We start from the raw sequence: 21,018 nt of genomic DNA, 5'->3' as shown, positions 1-21,018 counted from the left end.
CAAAACATGCATCTGTCAATAGACTAGTTTTGGCGTCCAATCGTCGTACTTCACTTATAGAAATTCTGGTTTCCTATCCTGGATCTTCTTATAAATTGATCAGGATCAAGGGAAACTCTGGAATCCAGTCTTAAATTCTTTTAAAATGAAATTATGTCGCCCAATCCAAGGTCTATACCTGTATACATTCTTTTAGCAAAAATCCATAAACACAATTTTTCCCAATCTACATTTTTTATACTCTCCGCGTTTGATAGCCTTAGATGCTAGTGCTATTTTTTATATAATTTTATTGTAACTTTTTATTATGATAAATATTTGAAATAAATAAATAAATATACTCTCCGCCTTTAGCCAAAATGTGCATCATCGAAATAATGTGTGTTTGGAAGAAATCTGTTTCAGAAAACTTGGAGTCGACTTAGCTATGTCCGTTCGTCTGGGTATCTGCATGGAGAGCACGATAATTCTCAAACAGATCAACCGATTCTGTCCAAAATTTGGCCTACGTGATATTTTGATCAACTTCGAAGATGGGCCATATCGATCTACTCTTTCGGCAAACTTTCACAGAGTATTTCAAAAATTTTCAGCGAAGTGAATTTTAAGACCTCCCTGAATAAGCTGTGTAAGCTTAAGACCTCAATGGTCATGGCTTCACTTCCTTAATGCTTATAATTTAGTTATAAGTAAAAATATGAAATAAATAAAAAGAACTCTCTGGAAACGCTTTGCTTTTTTGCAACAAGTGTTCTCGGGGCCCCTATTACCACAGAACAAGTTTTTCAGAGGCAAGTCTATACTTCCAGAGAAAATGGCCCGGAAGCTGTAAATAACACCTAAGGTAATCATGTGTAGTGGCTAGTGCGCACGACAACTTTCGAACCGGATACTGCGTTGGTCCAAACTTTATTTATCGCAATCATTTAGCGAACCTTAGATATACAAAATTCGAAGATGGTGCTTTTCGGTCTACTTCTTCTGGTATTTTCCCCCCAAATTTTAAGAATTTTAGCTAAAGTGGTATGCGCGAGTTTTCTTGAACGGAGCAACAGATTTGGTCCAAACTTTGGATTTAGTAATATTTTTTCCAAACTTTGTTTTTGCTCGAAAATGGGCCATACTGGGGTACCTTCCTCACAAACCTTCAAAATAGTTGTTTAAGTGCACTTTAAGGTCTATTTGAGGATCTTTAGACATTTTTACTGAAGGTATTCCTTGTGTTTAGAGTGGTGTTGTGTTTTTCGTGGGCAAGTCCATATTTCCTGACATAAGGGTCAAAAGGTGAAAATTATACTGTGGCGAACTGAAATGACTGGTGGGCGCAATATCTTTTAAAAGGAATGACGCCCAAAATAAGATGTAGTCCCAAAATGAACCATCTCCACATATCAACAATACGCAAGCGATCTTCATTCCAAATATCAGAATTACGAAAATAAGGCTCATATAGTACTTTCATGTATTTTCTGTACGTATTTCCAAAACCAACTCCATTTCTCTACGCTACGCAAAATGTAGTTCCTTACCACCAATACTAAATTTAGAACCCTTAGTACTTTCCGCACACATAAGTACGAATTTCCAAAATTACCTCCATATTTCAACCCCAAGCTTCAACAATAATCTTAATTCCAAATTTCAGGATTCTAGTTCTATTCACATTTTACAAAATTTAGTACCATTTAGTACACATAAATAAGAACTTCCAAAACTAACTCCAAGTCCCAACCCCTTACTCCAACAGTAACCTCCATTCATTCATCCATGTTGTCCCAAATTTAGTACCATTTTGTGCTCTTGGTATCCATATATGCGAGTTTCCAAAAATACCTCCATATCTACAACTTACACTTCAACAGTGATCTTAATTCCAAATCTCAGGATTCCAGCTCTACCCCTTCACCCAAATCCAACTTGCACCAAATTTAGTAAAATTTTATACTTTTCGTATCCATAAATACGAATTTCCAAAACTTTCCAAACCTACAATCCAATAGTAATTTTAATTCCAAATTTCAGGATTGAAGCTCTATCCGTTCACCAAAATACAAATTTGACAAAATTTAGTACTATGTTGTACCTTTCGTTCGGTATGAATTTCCAAACTACCTCAATATCTCAATCCTACAATCCATCTTAATTCAAAATTTCAGGATTCTAGCTTCAGCCGTTTCGTCTGAGCGTTGATAAATCATAAAGTCAGTCAGTGAGTCAATCACTTTACTCTTTTATTAGTATAGATTGTTGAATTGCTCTTATAAAAAATTTCAAAAACAAAATATCGCCAAAATGTTTTTTCTGGATGTTGTTTATAAGCCAAAGTCATGGACGTAATATGTTACAAACGTTCAATGAATACAAATAAACGTTTTTTTTCTGAACTCAGTAACACTTACAGTTAGCCCAAAATTTCTATTTAACGCTTAAACAACACATTAAAACTTAACAAGAACTACGCATAAAATTGCTCAAAAAGTCTTACTTGTTCATTATTTTTATATTTTCAAAGATGTTGGACAATAAGTATACCAATGTAGTTCAATAATTCTCTGTAATACTTCCAACTACTTTACATATTTCTTGAACAATTTAAAACCGTTTAAAATTTTACTCAAAAATTAAAAAATGTGTAACATAACCTAATATCCTATGGGAACTAAAATCATTTCTGACTACGTCGGTGTCATGAAGAGCTCCTACATGCAGAAGTCTACTTTCGTTAACAAAATAGAATAAAAACGCAATAAAACAAAGGAAAAAATAGTACAAGTGAGTTCATCAACAAAAAGAAACGGCAAACATAAAATCTGGAAAAAAAGATCATAACAAAACAAAAAAGTCAATCGCATTAGTTTGTCTGCCTCATGATATTGTTGTCTTCGTTGGGGGATAGACGGGGCAAATTACAACAAGCTCACAAAGGGAGTTAAATCTCGATTAATACGTTAAGTGTTTACAAAAAACTTTAATTATAACTTAAGACGGTTTCGAAGAAGTTATTTGATTGAGACTTGGTGGAGCAAGTCAGTAAAATTTAGTAACACCCCTGTTTCATACGGAATCACATAATTTCAGTCTTCCTAAACACAAAACCAACAGGTGGCCTTCTGTGTATGGTTCATTAGAAAATCTTATCACAAAACACGAACAATGAATGAAGTGCCTAGATTTTCCGACAAAACCAATTTATGTATGTGACTAAACGTTTGAGTTAAAGTAAACCTGAAGAACTTCCATTATAACGATGTTCCAAAACCGATCTTATAGTACGTTTCCATACAACTTAAAATCCATTGGGGTTCACATACCAATTTCATTACATACACCTAAAATAAATCCCGATAAATAAAGTTAGCCCTACAGAAAAACTGGTATAAACAGGCTATTACAAATCATCGAATTCAATTGCTTTCAAAATTGATTGAAATATCTTTAAATAGTACACAAATTATTGGAATAGATTTGATGGTATCGGGTTACCGGGAAAGAAGTATTGCAAAAATTAACTAACCCTTCTAATTCAACAGTTGTAGGTTCTTGACATCAGAGTTGGAAAATAAATTTGATGAAACGATTGCAAACGTTTCGTATTTCCATAGACATAAAACTAAACAAAACGTTATACAAGTTGACCGAACTCGCTGTACAACACAACAACTCATAGAAAACTAAACAGCACAATACACATAGTAAACGTTTGGAATCATTGCATGTTGATTGTACTCCCCACGTTTGCTTGTTGATGGTGCTTTGTGTGGTGATGCGTAAGTGTGTCTGAATGTGTCATTGTACATTTCGCACTGCAAACTTTTTCAAACGCTTCATTTTCGTTACGTTTGTAAACATATAAACTCGACAAAGAATAGAAGAAGTACATTTCAGGAGTCGTACAGTTTCGTTCTTCTCACATTGAAAAGTTTGTGACTTTTTGTGATTGGTACGGGAATTGTTTGTCTGTTTACCTCCACTGGTTAAGAATATAATTTCTTGTACGCTGCTATTGGCACTAAATGTTGTTCAGTTAACGACAGTGTGCTCCACAACAATTAAGCTTTCATATTGTCGTTGTTTATTTGCAAACGTATCCACCAGTTTTATATACCAGTGCTAGTCAACAAAAAGCTCAATACACACGTTTGAATAACCCTTTTTACAATTCATGGTGCCAGTGTACTTGATCATTGTAGTGATAATTACAAAAAGTTTCTGAATACTACTTTTATAACTCAAACATTTTGGATAATTTATAAGTGGTAAGTTGCTAAATACTGCTGAGGAAATTTGTTCAGCAATATTTAGTAAAGGTAAAGACAAACATACGGTTTGTGTTTTCAACTCCAAATTTTCTTGTTTATTTGTAAATACAAAGAGTTTATACATTTTTTTGTTTTTGCAAAAGACTCTGATTTAAAAACAATACATCTCGATAGCGGTCATATATTAGTGGAATACAGTTTCTCTCTGAGAGTGAACAACACTGACAATACTCGATTCGTGGTGTTTGTATCTGCAAGTCGTACAGGAAATTTTTAATCAAATGCTCGCACATTTTGATGTTACTAACTGAAAACTGTATTCATCAAGTATTTGAAACAATTTCGAAAGTGAACTCATTTTCTTGAAGGCTTGTTTAATCGAGGGGTAGATTAGACACAGCTAAAATCTCTCATATTCACAAATTTTCTAGCAGTACAATTATTTGAATAAATAATTATACTAATTAGAAAATTTATTGGGTTTTTTACTGAAATTTTCATTAATCGATAATATTTGTGAAAGAATTGTCGTATTCTTATATTCATTGGAGAATATTTGGTTTACTGCTTAATTCTTTCCTGGTCAATTGGAAATTTTAGAGAGATGTTTGTAAATTGAGTGCACACAGAATGAGTTCTCAAAAGCTTATATTCTTTTCGGACCAGGTACTCACATTTTGCGCTACGTTCGAAGGTATGCCAGTAGATGATCATACTCTATCCAGTCTACAAGTCGAACTTGACGATTTGCAACGACGTTGGCGACAATTGGTCCATATATATGAAGCTGGGATGACTTCCGATGATCCACAATTAACAGAATCGGTTAGAGAATCTATTTTCTCAAAATTTACAGAGTCTTGCAAATCTTACAAGGGTTGCAAGGCATCTATTTTAGATTGACTCTAGATTGAAAAACAAAAGCTTGAAAAGTCGCAGTCAACTACTAAATCGGAAGGCAATGGTTCCGAAGAGAGTGGTTTTTCGTTAAAACTACCTCCATGTGACACAGAGCTTTTCAATGGAGGTTATGATAAATGGCCAAGTTTTCGCGACATGTTTACAGCCATTTACATAGAACTTTAAAAGCTGTCCTCCGCACAAAAGCTTTTTCACCTAAGGTCTAAAACAAGAGGGGAAGCAAATCAAATAGTGAAGAGATTTCCTTTAACAGACGACAATTTTGCCCCTGCTTGGGAAGTATTGCGGCAACGATATGAAAATAAACGAATTCTCATAAACCACCAATTAAGAAAGATGTTTGAAATAGATAGTGTGCCAACTTAAAAAGGGAAAGCGTTATGGAATCTTCAGTACACAATAAATAATTGCTTATCTATTTTGCGTACATATAACATCTCTGTGATTTACTGGGATCCAATTCTTGTATACTGGGTTTCTCCTAAAATGCCAGAAAAAACTTTAACCGCATGGGAAAATTCATTAACTGATCAAAAAGAGATGCCATCTTGGGCTCAGATAGATGAGTTTATTACCAAAAGACTTGACATGTTGAAATCCATTTCTGACATGAGAAAACCATCCAACCATCATTCTACAACATCCGCAAAATCAAATTCGCTCAATACCAATACTGATTCCAGTCATAAGCTGTGTAAAGTCTGTAAACAAAATCATCCGCTCCGATTCTGCGCGAAGTTCAAATCATGGTCTCTCTCTCTGAAAAAAGAAAATACATAGCCACAAATAAAATTTGCGAAAATTGTCTTTCATATTGTAAGCACTGTGTTTATAGGAACATATAAAACATACGTCTTCTGAATGGAAGGCTTAGCAATTATAATAATATGACAAATTGGAAAAATATATTATTCTATCTTGGATTGTTGAAACATAAAGAAGTCTTTTTATTATTAATCTTATAAAGCAGCGATGGGATCCGCAAAAAACAATATACGCATAGAACAGATACTGAATATCAAGAAGCAACAATTTAGATTTGGAGTCTCGTTCTATTTGTGATCCTGAAACAAATATCAGCTGCCAAAAAGGAAAATTTGGGCTGAGGCTAATTTGGATTAGTAATGATATATGTACATACATATGTATATTTAAAACAAATGGCGAATTGTTTCAAAGAATGGACGGTTGAAAGATTTGATATAACGCTGATTCGAATAAACGTTTGGAAAATAACTAAAAACAAATGCTATGTGAAAAGAACAGAATATCTTACCGGAAGTTCAATTTTGCATTGGAATCTCTTAGCGATAAATTAAAATCATGCTGATTGTGAATTGGATATCAACTCAAGTGAAGAAAGATCAAAGGAAGTTAAATGAATGACTGAAGGGCAGGTAATTGAGAAAAGAAAATTGGATTCTATAAACGCAAGAATAAGTTCTATAACACAATGGAAGGATCAATAGGCATGTACTTCACAAAAATTTAATTTAGTGGGAAACTTTAAATATACGATCATTGTCTCGTGGTATAACATCGCAAAGTCATGATGTTTTGTTCATTGGATGTGTTAGTTGTGCTATGTGCAGAAAGTGGAAGGTCAGTTGCAGCTGTTATTAGCTGTATAAAAGCCTCTTTGGAATTAGATGTAGAATTGAGTGCAGCTGTACTCAAAATATGCTTGAGCTTCCATGATTACAATGTTGTTGTCTAAACCAGAGTGTTTGATGAACAATCAAACGATGAAATCTATTTTTGTAAATAATGGCATGTCCTTAAATTATTGTGTTGAAAATTATTTAAGATTTTGATGACATGCACTGCGTTTTGTTACTTATTTTTGAAAAGAAGGGCTGTGTATTTATATTTGCATGAACACGAATATATTGATAACTTCTGGTTTTTACACGATAATGTAATTGATACCAGTACCCAAATATAGATTTGCTAATGATAGCCCACATTTAGGGATTAGCAAATCAAAATGTTCATTTTGAGGTAGCAGAGTTATGTAGAGCAGAGCTATGTAAAATGTATTTAGAGGGAAGAAAAGTTGTTCTCAGAATGGTAAAAGAGTTTAAGAATGTTGGCCTTATTCAAGACTCATCATCCTCGCATTCTAGCCACAATCTTTTAGTTAAAAGAAGGATGGCGAATGCAGAATGGCATAGATTTCAGAGATCTGAGAAGGAAAGATATTCCAATGCCGAGATTGGGAGATGAAATTGATAGATACAAAAGGCTAAAGATGTTCACTGGTCCAGCTGCGCAAGTGAATATTATCAACTTTTAGAGAATGACAACTTCTTCCAATGCCGCCATTCACTGGTCCAGCTGCGCAGGTGAATGATATCAAATTTCGATAGATCATGACTACTTTCCTAATAGAATTGTATTTTTGTATGTTTCACCTAATTCAGTTAGAAGTGGATGTCTTTACCGAAATACTAAGTATAAACAATCCGAACATAAAAGAGAATAGTAGACATATTGTTCTGATAATGGTAAAATACCAATTTTTCGGTGAGAAGTTATAAGTTTGAATGATTCTGACTAGTCCAGATGAGCAAGTGAATACAGGAAATGGTTGAAAAATTAAGGAATGTTGACCTATGTACCTTATTAGGACTCATCATCTTCGTATTCGAGCCATAGTCTTTTGGTTTAAAAGAAGAATTGCGAATACAGAATGGCATAGATTTCAGATATCTGAATAGGAAAGCTGTTCCAATGCCGAGATGGGGAGATGATATTGATAGATATAAAGGTGCCAAAATTTTCACTGGTCCAGTTGCGCAAGTGAATACTAATGATGCAGTCGTAAACATAATGCTATAAGACAGAATCTCGATGGTCATCACAATTTTTAAAAATGTAACTGTTTTAATAGGGTTTCAAGAAGAATGATTAAATAGTTCATGCAAATGAAAGATTTATTACGAGCGTGTCTTGTATTAAAACATTATTAATCACGTTGGATCCACTAATAAACATGCATTTTTTAGAACCGGGGGAAAATAGGAAGGAGTCAGGGATTCATAAACAATGATGAGAGCAGGGTAATTCATAGTTCTCAGTAGAAAAATCAAGTGTTCAGTTCAATGCATTCAATAGCGAAACAATTATACCAAGATATTTAAACGAGAACTGCTGCTCACATTTTAATTTTCGGCAGATTCTATACGAATATAATTCTTCTAGAGAATGTAGGTTTGCGAAGATTTGTCTTATCCCTTCGGGTTAATAGCAAAAGAGGGGATAATATGGACATGTTGTTCAAAAATGCAGAAGTGAAAATGTTTGTCAAAAGTGTCAAAGCCCACATCATACTTCCTTGCATCCTGACTCTCAGTCAACCGCATCATTTCATCTAGAAACCCAATATGATGAATAGCCGACTACGTCAGCTACCGCATATCCGAACAAGGTTCAACCCGCATATCATATTGAGTTTCAACATAATAACGCAGCTGCAACGTCGGCTTCGACTCACGTGGACACGTCGTACATTATATCAAACTACACTGAGTCAAGAGAAAGAACTATTCTACCCACCGCTTTAATCAATATCGACCATCAAGGAATTACATTCACACTTCGGGCTTTCATTGACCAAGGTTCACAGGAATCATTCGTTTCTAACCGCATCATTCAACGCTTTTCAATTCCTACTAGGAAATCGTTTACGACGATTTCTGGTCTTGGTGGAAAAGTTCTGGAGAATTCTACAAAATAATGTAACCTGACTCTAAAGTCAAGAAAATCAAATTTCAAAATCGATTCCTCGGTTATAGTAGTCTCAAATTTGAACCATTTCACGCCTTCGGCTCCTGTTGTAATCTCTGATTGGACCGAGTTGAACGATTTGTACCTAGCTGATCCAGAATACTTCAAACCAGCTCCCATTGACATGTTATTGGGAAGTGACATTCTCCCATTTATTATAAAACCGGGTATCCAAAAGAATATACATGAAAATCTCCTCGCTCAAGAGACTGAGTTTGGATGGATTGTCAGTGGCAATCCTACTGTAAGGTCGGTTACTTCTTTCGCCTCCTGGACAGCACCATCAGATCCTATTAGCGACCAGCTTCGACGATTTTGGGAATTAGAAAATATTCCCGATGAAAAACCTCGGACCGAATCTGATATTTGGTGTGAAAAGTTCTATGAAGACACTGTTGAACGAAGATCTGATGGCAAGTACATTGTCAGATTGCCTTTCCAACAAAACTTACCGCCTGAAGTTTTCTTAGGAGCGTCAAGGCAAACTACAAGTAATGAAATATCAAAAAACGGACATTACACTTCCTTTTACCTACCGCATCATGCGGTAATCAAACCAGAGCGAACCACTACCAATGTACGGGTAGTTTTCAATGCATCCAAGAAAACCGAAAGCGGATATTCTTTGAACGATATTTTACACACTGGCCCAACGCTTGAAAATGAATTAATGAACGTTATATTACGATGGCGATTCTTTAAGTATGTGTTCAATTGAGACATACAAAAGATGTACCGACAGATCTTTGTTCACGAAGATGATCAAAAATTTCAAAGAATACTATTTCGAACAAATTCTCACACAAATATTCAAGACTTTTGCTTAAAAACAGTCACCTTTGCTGTAAATTGTGCTCCGTATTTAGCACATTACTATAATTGAGCAAAGACGGGAAAGAATCTCATCCAACCGAATCTTCTATTTTACAAAACCAAATTTATGTGGATGATATTCTTTCAGGAGCTCATACGTTATCGGAAGCCAAATCAAATGTCCTAGAACTAATTGATCTTCTAAACACCGCTGGGTTCCCTTTAAAAAAGTTGACCGCAAACCATTCTCATATTCTTCAACTTTTGCCGCGGGAAGATCTTCTTGACGAAGATTTTCTCAAATTAGAGGATGTTAGTGAAACAAAAACGCTTGGCATTCGATGGAATGCTATGGCAGATCAATTCTTGTATAAGGTGTAAAAAATGTCTATATCCGATTCTCCTTTAACTAAAAGAAAAATTTTGTCAGTAGTGGCAAAATTGTTCGATCCTGCTGGTTGGATATCACCCATTATTGTAGTAGCAAAAGTCTTGATGCAACAATTGTGGATAGAAGGCACAAACTGGGATGACGAGATAACACCAAATTCTTTAGAGCAATGGAAAGCATTTATTTCGAACTTCCACGACATTGAAGACATACGAATTCCTCGATGGATTAGATACTCACCGGAATGTGATATACATACACATGGATTCTGTGACGCCTCGGAGAAGGCTTATTGCGCATGCCTATATATTCGTTCATCTTCAAAAAGTATGGTAGACTCTCACTTACTGGTATCAAAAAGTAAAGTTGCACCATTAAAAACTGTCAGTTTACCAAGACTCGAGTGATGTGGAGCTGCACTTTTGGGAAAACTTCTGAAATCGGTTATTTATGGAGGTTACTTATGGAGCGAGTCCACCATAAACTTAGCCTGGCTTAGAAAACCGCCTTTTCATTGGAAGACATTCGTTGCAAACAAGGTTTCTCAGGTTTTAGACAACGCGGGCAACGCAAATTGGAGGCATGTTTCGTCTGGAGAAAACCCTGCTGATATGGGAACCAGAGGTTGCACAGCTTTGGAATTACAAGAGAGCAAACTTTGGTGGCATGGTCCAAATTGGTTGCAGAAATCTCAAGAACATTGGCCAAAACAATCCGACCTTAAAGAGCCAACTATTGAAGTAAAGGTCGCAACATTGGAAACACAACTTTCAATTGAAGATTTTCTTGAAAAGTATTCCAAGTTTACTAGAGCCGTTCGTGTTTATGTTATGTGTTACGCTTTATTTACAAAACTCGAAAACTTCCAGGCTGTTAATTGGAAAATATGGACTTTTCAGATATGCTCAAATGTCCCATTTTCCGTCGAAATATGAAGCTTTAGCCACAAATCAACAGGTACATTCCAAAAGCAAACTAATAACATTGAATCCATTCCTTGACGAGAATCGACTAATGCGATTAAATGGGCGTTTAGCAAACTCTGATATGAGATTCAAAGAAAGACATCCAATAATCCTTCCCGAAAACTCCCGCCTGTGTAAACTATTGATAGAACATACTCAAGAAGAGCTCCTACATGGTAAATTTCAAATTTCTTTTGCAATTCCATTGGAAGAAATGTTAAAAAAAATTTTGCGAGCACATCCGCAATTTTAAGAACATAGATTAAGAAAAAAGTCGTGGTTTCAAATCTGTTCGCGTTCACAAAATTGAATGTTGCGCTCCAAATTTATGGGGGGGGGGGGGGGGGTTTATTCCCTTATAAAGAACAAATATTTAAAAATTCCATTTTTGCTCTAAAAATCTTGGAGTAAATTTAATTTATTCTAATTTAGAGTCCCAATAAAACTCGAAAAAATAAATTATAAATACGTACAGATTCTAGACAACGCGTAGAAAAATATGAGACCAAAATTTTAACGATAGGTTTTATAACTGCCTTATTACAGCAACAACAAAAGACGAAAACTTATTGCTGGAATATTATTTCAAAAATATATTTTTTTGTTTAATACGAAAAAAAGAAAAAACATTTTTGGGAGTTATTCTACTATTTCGCTAAATTTCGATGCAGGGACGGACTTCGCTGAGACTTCTTCAAGGAAAATGCGATGACAAACCCTAAATTGTATTTGCTTACATTGATAAACAATAGGATCATGAAATAGAAAGTAATATTGAAATTACAACCAAAGAAAAAACATAAAAGTTAAAAAACGTATAATTCGCGAATTCGTTAATATCAGTTGAGGCGCATGCGCTTTTCAGATACAGCAAGTGCATTTCTATCAATATGTAGCGATTTTTCCACTTTTCATTCAGCGACCAAAGTGTGCCGTCAGCTGCATTTTACTGTTCAAAAAAACCTTTATGTGGGTAAAAATTCGTCAAGAACCGCGAATGTGCTACCAAATTCTATTATATACGAAATACGGATATTACTCAAGAATCTCGGTAATTTATGCCACACGGTTTTGGAAAATAATATAATCGCGTATAAAGGATTCCATTTATGTAAAAATAACCAAAGAAGATAGCGGTTCACTGCGCGGAATCATCAAAATATAATTTTGCAGAATTTCCAACTTTCAAGGTATCTTTAACCGCCGTTTTAGAGGATGGATTTGAAAGCGGAAGGGTTCATTAGATCCGGCGCGTAAAAAAACTAAAATCACGCGGGGTTCAAGTGTACCTGAGTCACAGTTGTAAATTTTGAATCCAAAAAATATGTTTTTAAAGAAAATTTACGCACCAAAATTTCGATTTTGGACTCCTATTACTAAGGAGCTGTATAAAGCACACTCGTGAGATATACATCAAACGACGTGGAATCACGAGTTCTACAATCCAATAAATAGTTTGGGTAATTATCTGGTTGCACCCTCCAATTATAAGAAAAATTCAAAAACCCAGATTTCAAAACTTCAAAATGTCAGCATCGATTTTAGGGGGATGCAGTGTATATATCGAAAAGACCATGTTGCCCAAGGGGTATTCTTCAATTCTTTCTTTGTGCTCAGGTCTGAATTTTCCGTGGTTTGACAAGAAATCAAGAAAGAACACAAAAAACTTATAAACTTCAACACATTTTTACCCATTTTTTAATATTACCACCAACACAGCTTCCACATAAATTATTTGTTATGGTTCATTTTATGCGACTCCGGCTAAAACACTTCAATTAATATTAATATGTATATTCATATTGTATAAAATATATTGTCAGTTCGCGACATATTAAATGGTAAACCTCAACTTCAACGATTGTAAAACATTTTTGAATATTACCACATGCAGAACACCAGAGTATGTTACACGTTATTCGACAAGAATATTACGTCATTCGTCTTAAAAGCAAGATCCGACAATGTATACGCAGCTGCCGAACCTGTACAATTTTTAAACACCGTGTTTGAAACCAAATTATGGCAGCGTTGCCACCAGAACGCTGTACATTTTCTCTTACATTCACTAATACCGGAATCGACTTTGCAGGACCTTTCGACTTGAAAACGTCACGACTTCGAAACGCCAAAGTAACCCCAGCTGTTTTCGTTTGTTTGTCTGCTAGAGCAATTCATCTAGAAGTTTGTTCCGAATTTTCATCGGAGGCATTCCTGGCTACTTTTTCAAGATTCGTTGGTCGTAGAGGTTTTCTAGCAAAATCTTTTCCGACAATGGAACAAACTTTGTAGGTGCAAATCGAACTATCACCAATGACTACAAAAAATTCTTAAAATCTGCTGAAAGAGCCATTATCGACAAATACAGTTTGCATGGCTTTTCTTGGCACTTTATCCCTCCGCATGCGGAAGCAGCTGTAAAGAGTATGAAAGCTCATCTAAGGAAAGTCGCCGGCAATACCAAATTCACTTATGAAGAGTTTTCAACACTACTGGTACGATCGAAAGTATCTTAAATTCATACCCTTATCACCCATTACCGAAGATCCTTCCGAATTAGTTCCTTTAACTCCTCTAGTACTCCAAAATGTCGGATCTGTAACGAACGACACTTCCTTAAATATTGCACGAAATTTCAAACCATGCCTGCAACCAAGATGAAAATAGAGGCCCAACAAAAAGGGGTTTGTTTTAATTGCCTATGAACTTCCCACAAACGCGAGTGGTGCCCAAGCAGGAATATGAGTATCCACATCACGCAGCTCCAGTCCAGAACCACCAAAACAACATCAGAGCAGAACTACCAAATGCTCCATGTGGTCGAGGACGGAAAACGTTCAACGAAACCTTCCAGACCTTCAAACGCCGAGTATCCACATCATGCAGCTCCAGTCCAGAACCACCAAAACAACATCAGAGAAGAACTACCAAACGCTCCCCAAACCGAGAAACCATCACACGTTCGCGTTCATCAACATCCACAACAAGTCAGAGCTCAGCTAAACACGATAGACTTAGTGTCCGCTCAAATACACACATTTTTCTGCCCACGATGGTCGTTACAAGGCGAGACTAATAATAAACACTGGTGCAGCACAGACAGTTATCCTGGCCTCTTTGGTGGAGCGTCTAAAGCTGAAGACAACTCGAAGAGGCAGCAGTCGTTCTATGATCAATCAGCCAAGGTTCAAATCAGCGGGGAGGTTAGGAGCCAATTAAACACCACCTTTCCTGAATCTAACGATGTGAAAAAACTTCAAGCAACCTATGATCACCTGAATAACTTAGCTGATCCGCATTTCTTTAATCCTACCAACATCGAGGTCATGCTTGCCAACGACCAAATCCCAAGAATTCTTCGGGCTGGACTCATCCAAACATCCTCCAGCATGCCTTTCGCTAAGAGTTCCATATTCGGTTGGATCATTTCGGGAGGTTACACGTACTGAGTTGCAGCATAGCAAAGGGGCCGGCATGTTGAAGCAACTTCAACAACATAGCATAAGATACAACATGAATTAAATTAATCTATTTAAAATCTAACTGAATTCAAATGTAAACGTTAACGCCAAAGTATGGTAACACTTATCCACTAGAACCTGAAGCTTTTACTCAGTGGATAAGGAGTTTTTTTTTCATATTATTTGTTTCGCCTTTTGTCCTAAAGAAAGAGCACTTGTATCAAAGCATCTTAACGGTAAGCAGCTCTTTAAATAAACCGGACATTGCCGAAATCTAAGCAAAAAACCCTTTTTTGTTTCTTTTTATTTTCATGTACATGAAATGGAGAAGGTTTTTCCATAAATCCAAGTGAGGCTAATACAAACCGCTAACTACAGTCCACTTTTTAATCCGCAGACGCATTAGCTCATTTGTACAAAAGGTAAAATAAGAATAGGGGATTAGGAACAACACAATTGGTTGCTTTTTTCGGCGTTCGTTATAAACGTCTTCGTGTGTAAAACTCATTCATTTTAGCTTACTTTTAAATATTATACACTCCCGCTCATGTGAATAGGTTTAAAATGTATTCCTTTTATAGTTCCATACTATAGTTTTTGAAATTCCTATACTATGCCAACATTCACAAGAAAAATCATAACGATGTTGCCATATTTTCGGAAAATATCCCTGTTATAATTAAAATGTACCAAATTTTGTCCAGTTTTTTTGGTTTAATTTAGTAAAATGGAACATTCCGGTAAAACTTTGACCCTCTTTATTAGGTACTTGGATTTCGAATCTCAACTTCTAAAATTATCAGAGAGCAAATACCAAGTGTTAGCCATAATAATAGGGTGGATAAAGTACAAAGGTCATTGAAAATACTTGGTATTTTGGCTTAGGTTTCATCATTTAACTAAACTTGCTGTCCCCCACACTTTATCACATGTATCATGAATGCTCGAAAATCGACCTGGAAGAATGCTTCTCTGCCGATAAATAACGTAGAAAACTGTAATTCAGATTCAACATAAAGGGGTATGACATCCTCAGCTTTTATAATGCTGTAGTACCTGTGTATATGAAAGTTCTTGTTAACTTTTCCAGGTTGAATTTAAAACCACATAACTAACAAAGTAGGTCAAACTTTTTGTATGATTTAGCGGAATGTTACATTTTAGTAAATTAAAGCAAAAAACTAGCCAACATTTGCAGAGGTAATACCATTTTTCAACTTTATTTGATTCAAACCTACTCAGATTAGCAAAAAAAAAAATTAGCACTCTTTTGGTATATTTTTTATTATATATAAGAGACATGTGTGAGACAAAGGACTGTACCAACGAGTGGCAATGGCACCATTGTTACAATCCCAAAAAAGTAATTATTAAATGCAATAAGCAAAGCAATGGCACAACTTATACTACACCTCATATCTCCTGTGCTCGATGCAATTTTACGGAAGGAACTGGCGGCCTTTCGCCCTGGTCGATCGTATGCAGATCACATCAACTACTTACTAATCATTATTGATCAGTCTGTTGAATTAAACTCTTCTCTGTATATATTATTCGTGGATTTCGAGCGAGCTTTAGATACCGTTTACCGAGATGCTATGTGGAACGCGCTCATAAATAAAGGCCTCCCACCTAAAATTGTATCCCTAATCAGGGAATTTTGTAGAACCGCCGAAATATCCATCCGTTTCAACGGCAAAGAAAGGTTACCGTTCTCAACCAATAAGGGTGTAAAGCAGGGTTGCCTCTTACCCTCCAAACTTTTACTGAACATTTTCTCTGCCAATTCCACTCTTTCACAAATATCAGATCCCAGTTTTTAGGGAACGACACATTACCAGATCTTAATCAAGTAATGGTATATAACCTGGTACAATTAAATGATTTTGTTAGGTGCACAGAATTGCTTAAGTTAAATACGACAGAGTTCCCTTCTTCAAAAATCTAGTCTAGAGTGCACAACCGGCCTACTCTTGCTTAAGTGTATGTCCTCCAGGGCATGTGGCGATTACCCGCCCCTCTTTTCAATATTCATGTTTGAGAGCTTACGAGTACAGCAAAAACTGGAACACGCAATAAATAGAAAAGAAGATAAGGACATCACGAACTTAATTTATTCATTAGCGATATTTTAGTAGTGTTTTCCTACGCACTGTGATATCTAATTTTAAGCAATAACGTCTTATATGAAATAACATGTAAGGGGAATGAAAAGGAATAATGCAAAAGAGCGTATGCACTGCATGTTAATGAAATTCGACGTCAAGATATTAGATAAAAGGAATAATGAAAACAAACGATATACATTGAAGAGATTACGTATTCAAGAGAGAATACAAATGTCAATAAACACCACAGCAGACAAACTACAACACTCCGTTGCAATGGCTTAAGTGATATTTTCTTTGATATATATTCAACTTTTATTTGAAAATTTCATTCATAATTTTACGTTTTAAAGTTACCGATTTTTGTCGGTAACTCAAAAACCCAGTTAGAGGCTGGTAAATACAAAATTTTCAATGAAATTTGATTATTGTTTCCAAATATTATTGGTAGTTAAATACAATTCGCAGTTATAGGATTGGCAGTTAAAAGTGTAATTTGCATTGAAAATTTAATAAAAATGCAAATATTTTATTTTTTTGGCAGAAAAATCAAATTCGCACTAAAACGATTGGCAGCAAAATCAAAACTACTGTATTTCGGAATATTGAAAAATAGAAATAGCGTTGCTAATTTGGGAAGTTCGGCGTGAACATCCCGGGCCCCATTTGCAGTACAACAGCAATAACATACGCTGAAATTGTGCCCGTTTTATCTCTCACTGCTTTCATTCCGTAGTAAAAAATGAAGGAATTGTTAATAAAACAATGAAGCATTGAAATTTTGTACTTAAGACTAAACTTCCAAGGTTAGGCCATAAATTGTAGCATCGATTGGCAGCTCTCTTTCGGAATATCGCATATGCAGGAATCTGAAAAGGAAGTTTGTGCTTTGAGGGGAAGAAAATACAGTAGTGCTTTCGAAGTGTTGGATGAAGTAATATGATATTTGTATGTAATATGGAATTTATATTTCGGAAATGGTATAACAGTAAAGAAAAGGGTTTTTGGAAACATTGACTTGGATTTGTACTTTGAAAATAGTACAATTCGGAAAATGTTTCTTTGAAATATAATTTCGTATTAGTACCTCGGAACGAGTACAAAAGTATACAATATGAATACTGGAAAGATAATTTTTTAATAATTATAAGGTAAAAGTTTCTTCGAAATGTAAAAAATTCCATTTTGGAAGTAATACAACAAGATGGAAGGACGGATTGTGCGTTGGGATGCAATTAATGCATGAGTACTTTTTGGATTTGACAGTGTTTCCACTGGAGCAACACTTTCTTCGGAATAACCCAGGTGACTGGATACGGACGTACATGTAGCTATTTGTAGATCGGATGTAATAATGGATGAGGCTTTTGGAACTTGGAAGAAGCCGAAATTCTGTACATTACTGGATAGAGTATAACTATAGTAGTGGTTACGAATTTTGACCCAATCTGGAGCCAGATGATGTACCCATAAAGCTTTTGGGAAAACAGGATTAGTATACCGTTCAGATTTGATTGCAGCTTCATCCAAATGTGTACTCCAAAGTACATCAAACAGAATCTTGCTTGCACCAGGATATAGGAATGAAATATTACCAGCTAATTGAAAGAACATGTGAATAACCAAGAACGGGTTACAAACGACAAGTAATGTGTCGGTCTGTAACTGGAAGGCATGAATTGTGTCACCTGGGTCGTTGCTATAATATAATTATCTGGAACGGAAGATAATTGGAGTGAGGAGCGTTGCGTATGTGAACAAAGAACTTGTTTCTGCTGAAACTCTATTTTTGAGGATGACTTGGAAATCTAGAATCCCGCAATAGACTCAAATTTGGAGTCTGATTGCAGACATTAAACAAATGCAAATTTGAAACCAGTCGGTATGTAATTGATGGAATATTTTAATTAGTAAGGAGTAGTTTTTATTCGAACTGGGAGCTTGGACCGCAAATATCTCTGGTAGTCGAATAAGTTCTGGAATTAGGTTATCATATTCTGTACATTCCACAATATGAATTTTATCTTTGCAATAGAAGTGTGTCGGAACAGATTTATAGTACAAACGAATTGAAATTTTATCATGTGGATCAATGTATTTGGAAATTCATTTATCATACTCCATCACGACAGAAAAATTCATGTTCTGGAACGGAACAATAGATACAGTGGGAGACCTCTCGGAAATGGATGTCTCCTCCGGATTGGAATAATGCACAGGATTTGGACGTACAAGGAAACCTCTCGGAAGTGGAGGGTTCCTTTGGATTGAGACAAAGAGATGTAGGAACTGAAAAACTAACACCGGAATGAGACCAGAGCACATTCGGAATTTGGAAAATATGTTTGAATATCTTTACTAGAAAAACTCGAGTCGACATTTTAACCAGGATCGGAACTTGCTAGGTGACTGATTTGATGGACAGGTGTTATCAGAATCTACGTGTAGCATGGTATGATGTCGTTTTTGACATATCGCTGGTTTACTCAAAGAGTGACACATTTCAAAAAATCCAGTTTCGAGAAAAACGCGTTTTAAGTTGACGATTCAAATTTGACTGTCCAACTTAAAATTTTTATTGCACAAAAATAGAATAACCGCTTGGACCATATTTTGCAAACAGCTAGCCAGATATCAGTGCTAAATATCTGTGCATGATCAAGCATGATTTGAAGTGTTTTAGTGCCTCATAAACTCAAAAATCTGTTTTGTTGAATTATGCCAAACTCGTAGTAAATGAGCTGTAACTCGATGAGTTTTAGAGATATCAGCATGAAAATTGCTAACTCAGAAAACGCATTTTTTGAGTTATGCCACTCTTTGAGTAAATGAGCGATATATTCATCACTAGACATCGGATTTTTGCATGTTTTTTATTTCTTATCCGAAAAGACTCAAATTTTGGATCTAGGCATATTAAGTGCCAATTTTTCGATATTTGGGGTCACATCAAAAATATGCCAACAAATATGCAAAATGTGCAAACAGTTTTTGCCCGCAAATCGTCATAAAAGTCGTAAAATGACAATTAAAGTTGGAAAACATCATCAGAAAACTTCAAAATGTCATAAATTAAGATTGTTGGCCATCTGGCGTCGAATTTTTAGCAGATTATTATGTTATTGAGAACTCTTACGACAGTGTGGTGTAGGGTATAATAATATGGTACTGTAATACAATTTTCTATTATTAAACTCTTCAAAAATATAAAATTTGATAAAAATGTTTTCTTTGTCTTAATTTGTAGCTTTAGGTTGGTTCAAAGGGAAGAAATCGATGTCGGATTATTTCAGGTGGGGGGTGCCGCCTAAACTGTTTACTTAGATTAGATTCTAAGATTGTCAATTGAGGACAATTGGAATAAGTTAACACGTACTACTGGGGCCCGAAGTTATGAAAATCCTGTCTCTCTCGGCGACCCATATCTGTGAAACGTTTAAAGTTATTTCCCCATATTATGCAATAAATTAAAGGCCATTCTGTTCATTTTATGTTTTAAAACAAACTACGTAAGTATTACTGAATTCGAGATAGAAAGCCCGTGTACCGAAAAACGTGACTTCGTACGCGAAAATGGAGCCTATCTGGGTACAGCCGACTACTTGGAGGACGCATTGTTTTAGTTGTTCGTCCTTTGCAATTAATTGGTTGTAATATGTGGTGAGCTCGATTCGGAGTTAAGGTTTAATTTCTTGAGCAACAAGAGTCCCACTTTTAATTACGCCAGGTAGACCTTTTTAAGAATTTCGATAGTTGTTATTTTGTAAGTTTGGGTCGAATATTTCCGGAGAAGTTTCCATCATCGCTTTGTTAAGATTTCCATCGCCATTTGACTCTTTACGGTGTTTTGCACTGTCGGATCAAACAATGCCAAGCCTACAACTTCAGGACTTAGATACCAGAGGTGATTTATCATTTGTTATTTTCTTTATTTGATATTGGTTTCGTATTTCAATAAGTCTTCAATGCGGTTCAGGTCTTATTTTGGACCTAAAAAATATTTCTAAATTTCGTTTTCACTATTTTTTGTATTAAACTCAATCTATTGTCTCTTGTTGGCCTGTTTAATCTGATAGTTCAAACCACCATAAATAGCCAAGTGCGACAAAAATCTTAACAAAGAAAGCAGAAGAAGATGGAAAAAACTGAACTACCAACAAACAGTCGAAATTCCTAAAAAAAAGTCTACTAGACGTAATTACAGGGGATACTTACTTGCTGTTCAAGAGATTAAGCAGTAACTCCAAATTTCTTGAAAAATATCCTTCAACTTGGCCACAGAACATCAATTACCAGGAGGGGCAAAGGTTG

The 21,018-nt window shown here is 35.5% G+C and overlaps 1 protein-coding gene across 4 annotated transcripts in view; it reads left to right on the top strand.

Moving 5' to 3' along the window:
• The window catches only part of tw (Protein O-mannosyl-transferase 2), a 420,790-nt gene that overhangs the window by 140,587 nt on the left and 259,185 nt on the right, over positions 1 to 21,018 (top strand). The gene's annotated exons all lie outside the window — the stretch shown is intronic.

The sequence above is a fragment of the Musca autumnalis genome, unplaced genomic scaffold, assembly GCF_047663935.1.
Source record: "Musca autumnalis isolate F117 unplaced genomic scaffold, ASM4766393v1 scaffold_1, whole genome shotgun sequence".
In the NCBI taxonomy this organism is placed as follows: Eukaryota; Metazoa; Arthropoda; class Insecta; order Diptera; family Muscidae; genus Musca; species Musca autumnalis.
The sequence above is the reverse complement of the archived record's forward strand: the minus strand, read 5'-3'. Positions and strand labels throughout refer to the sequence as shown.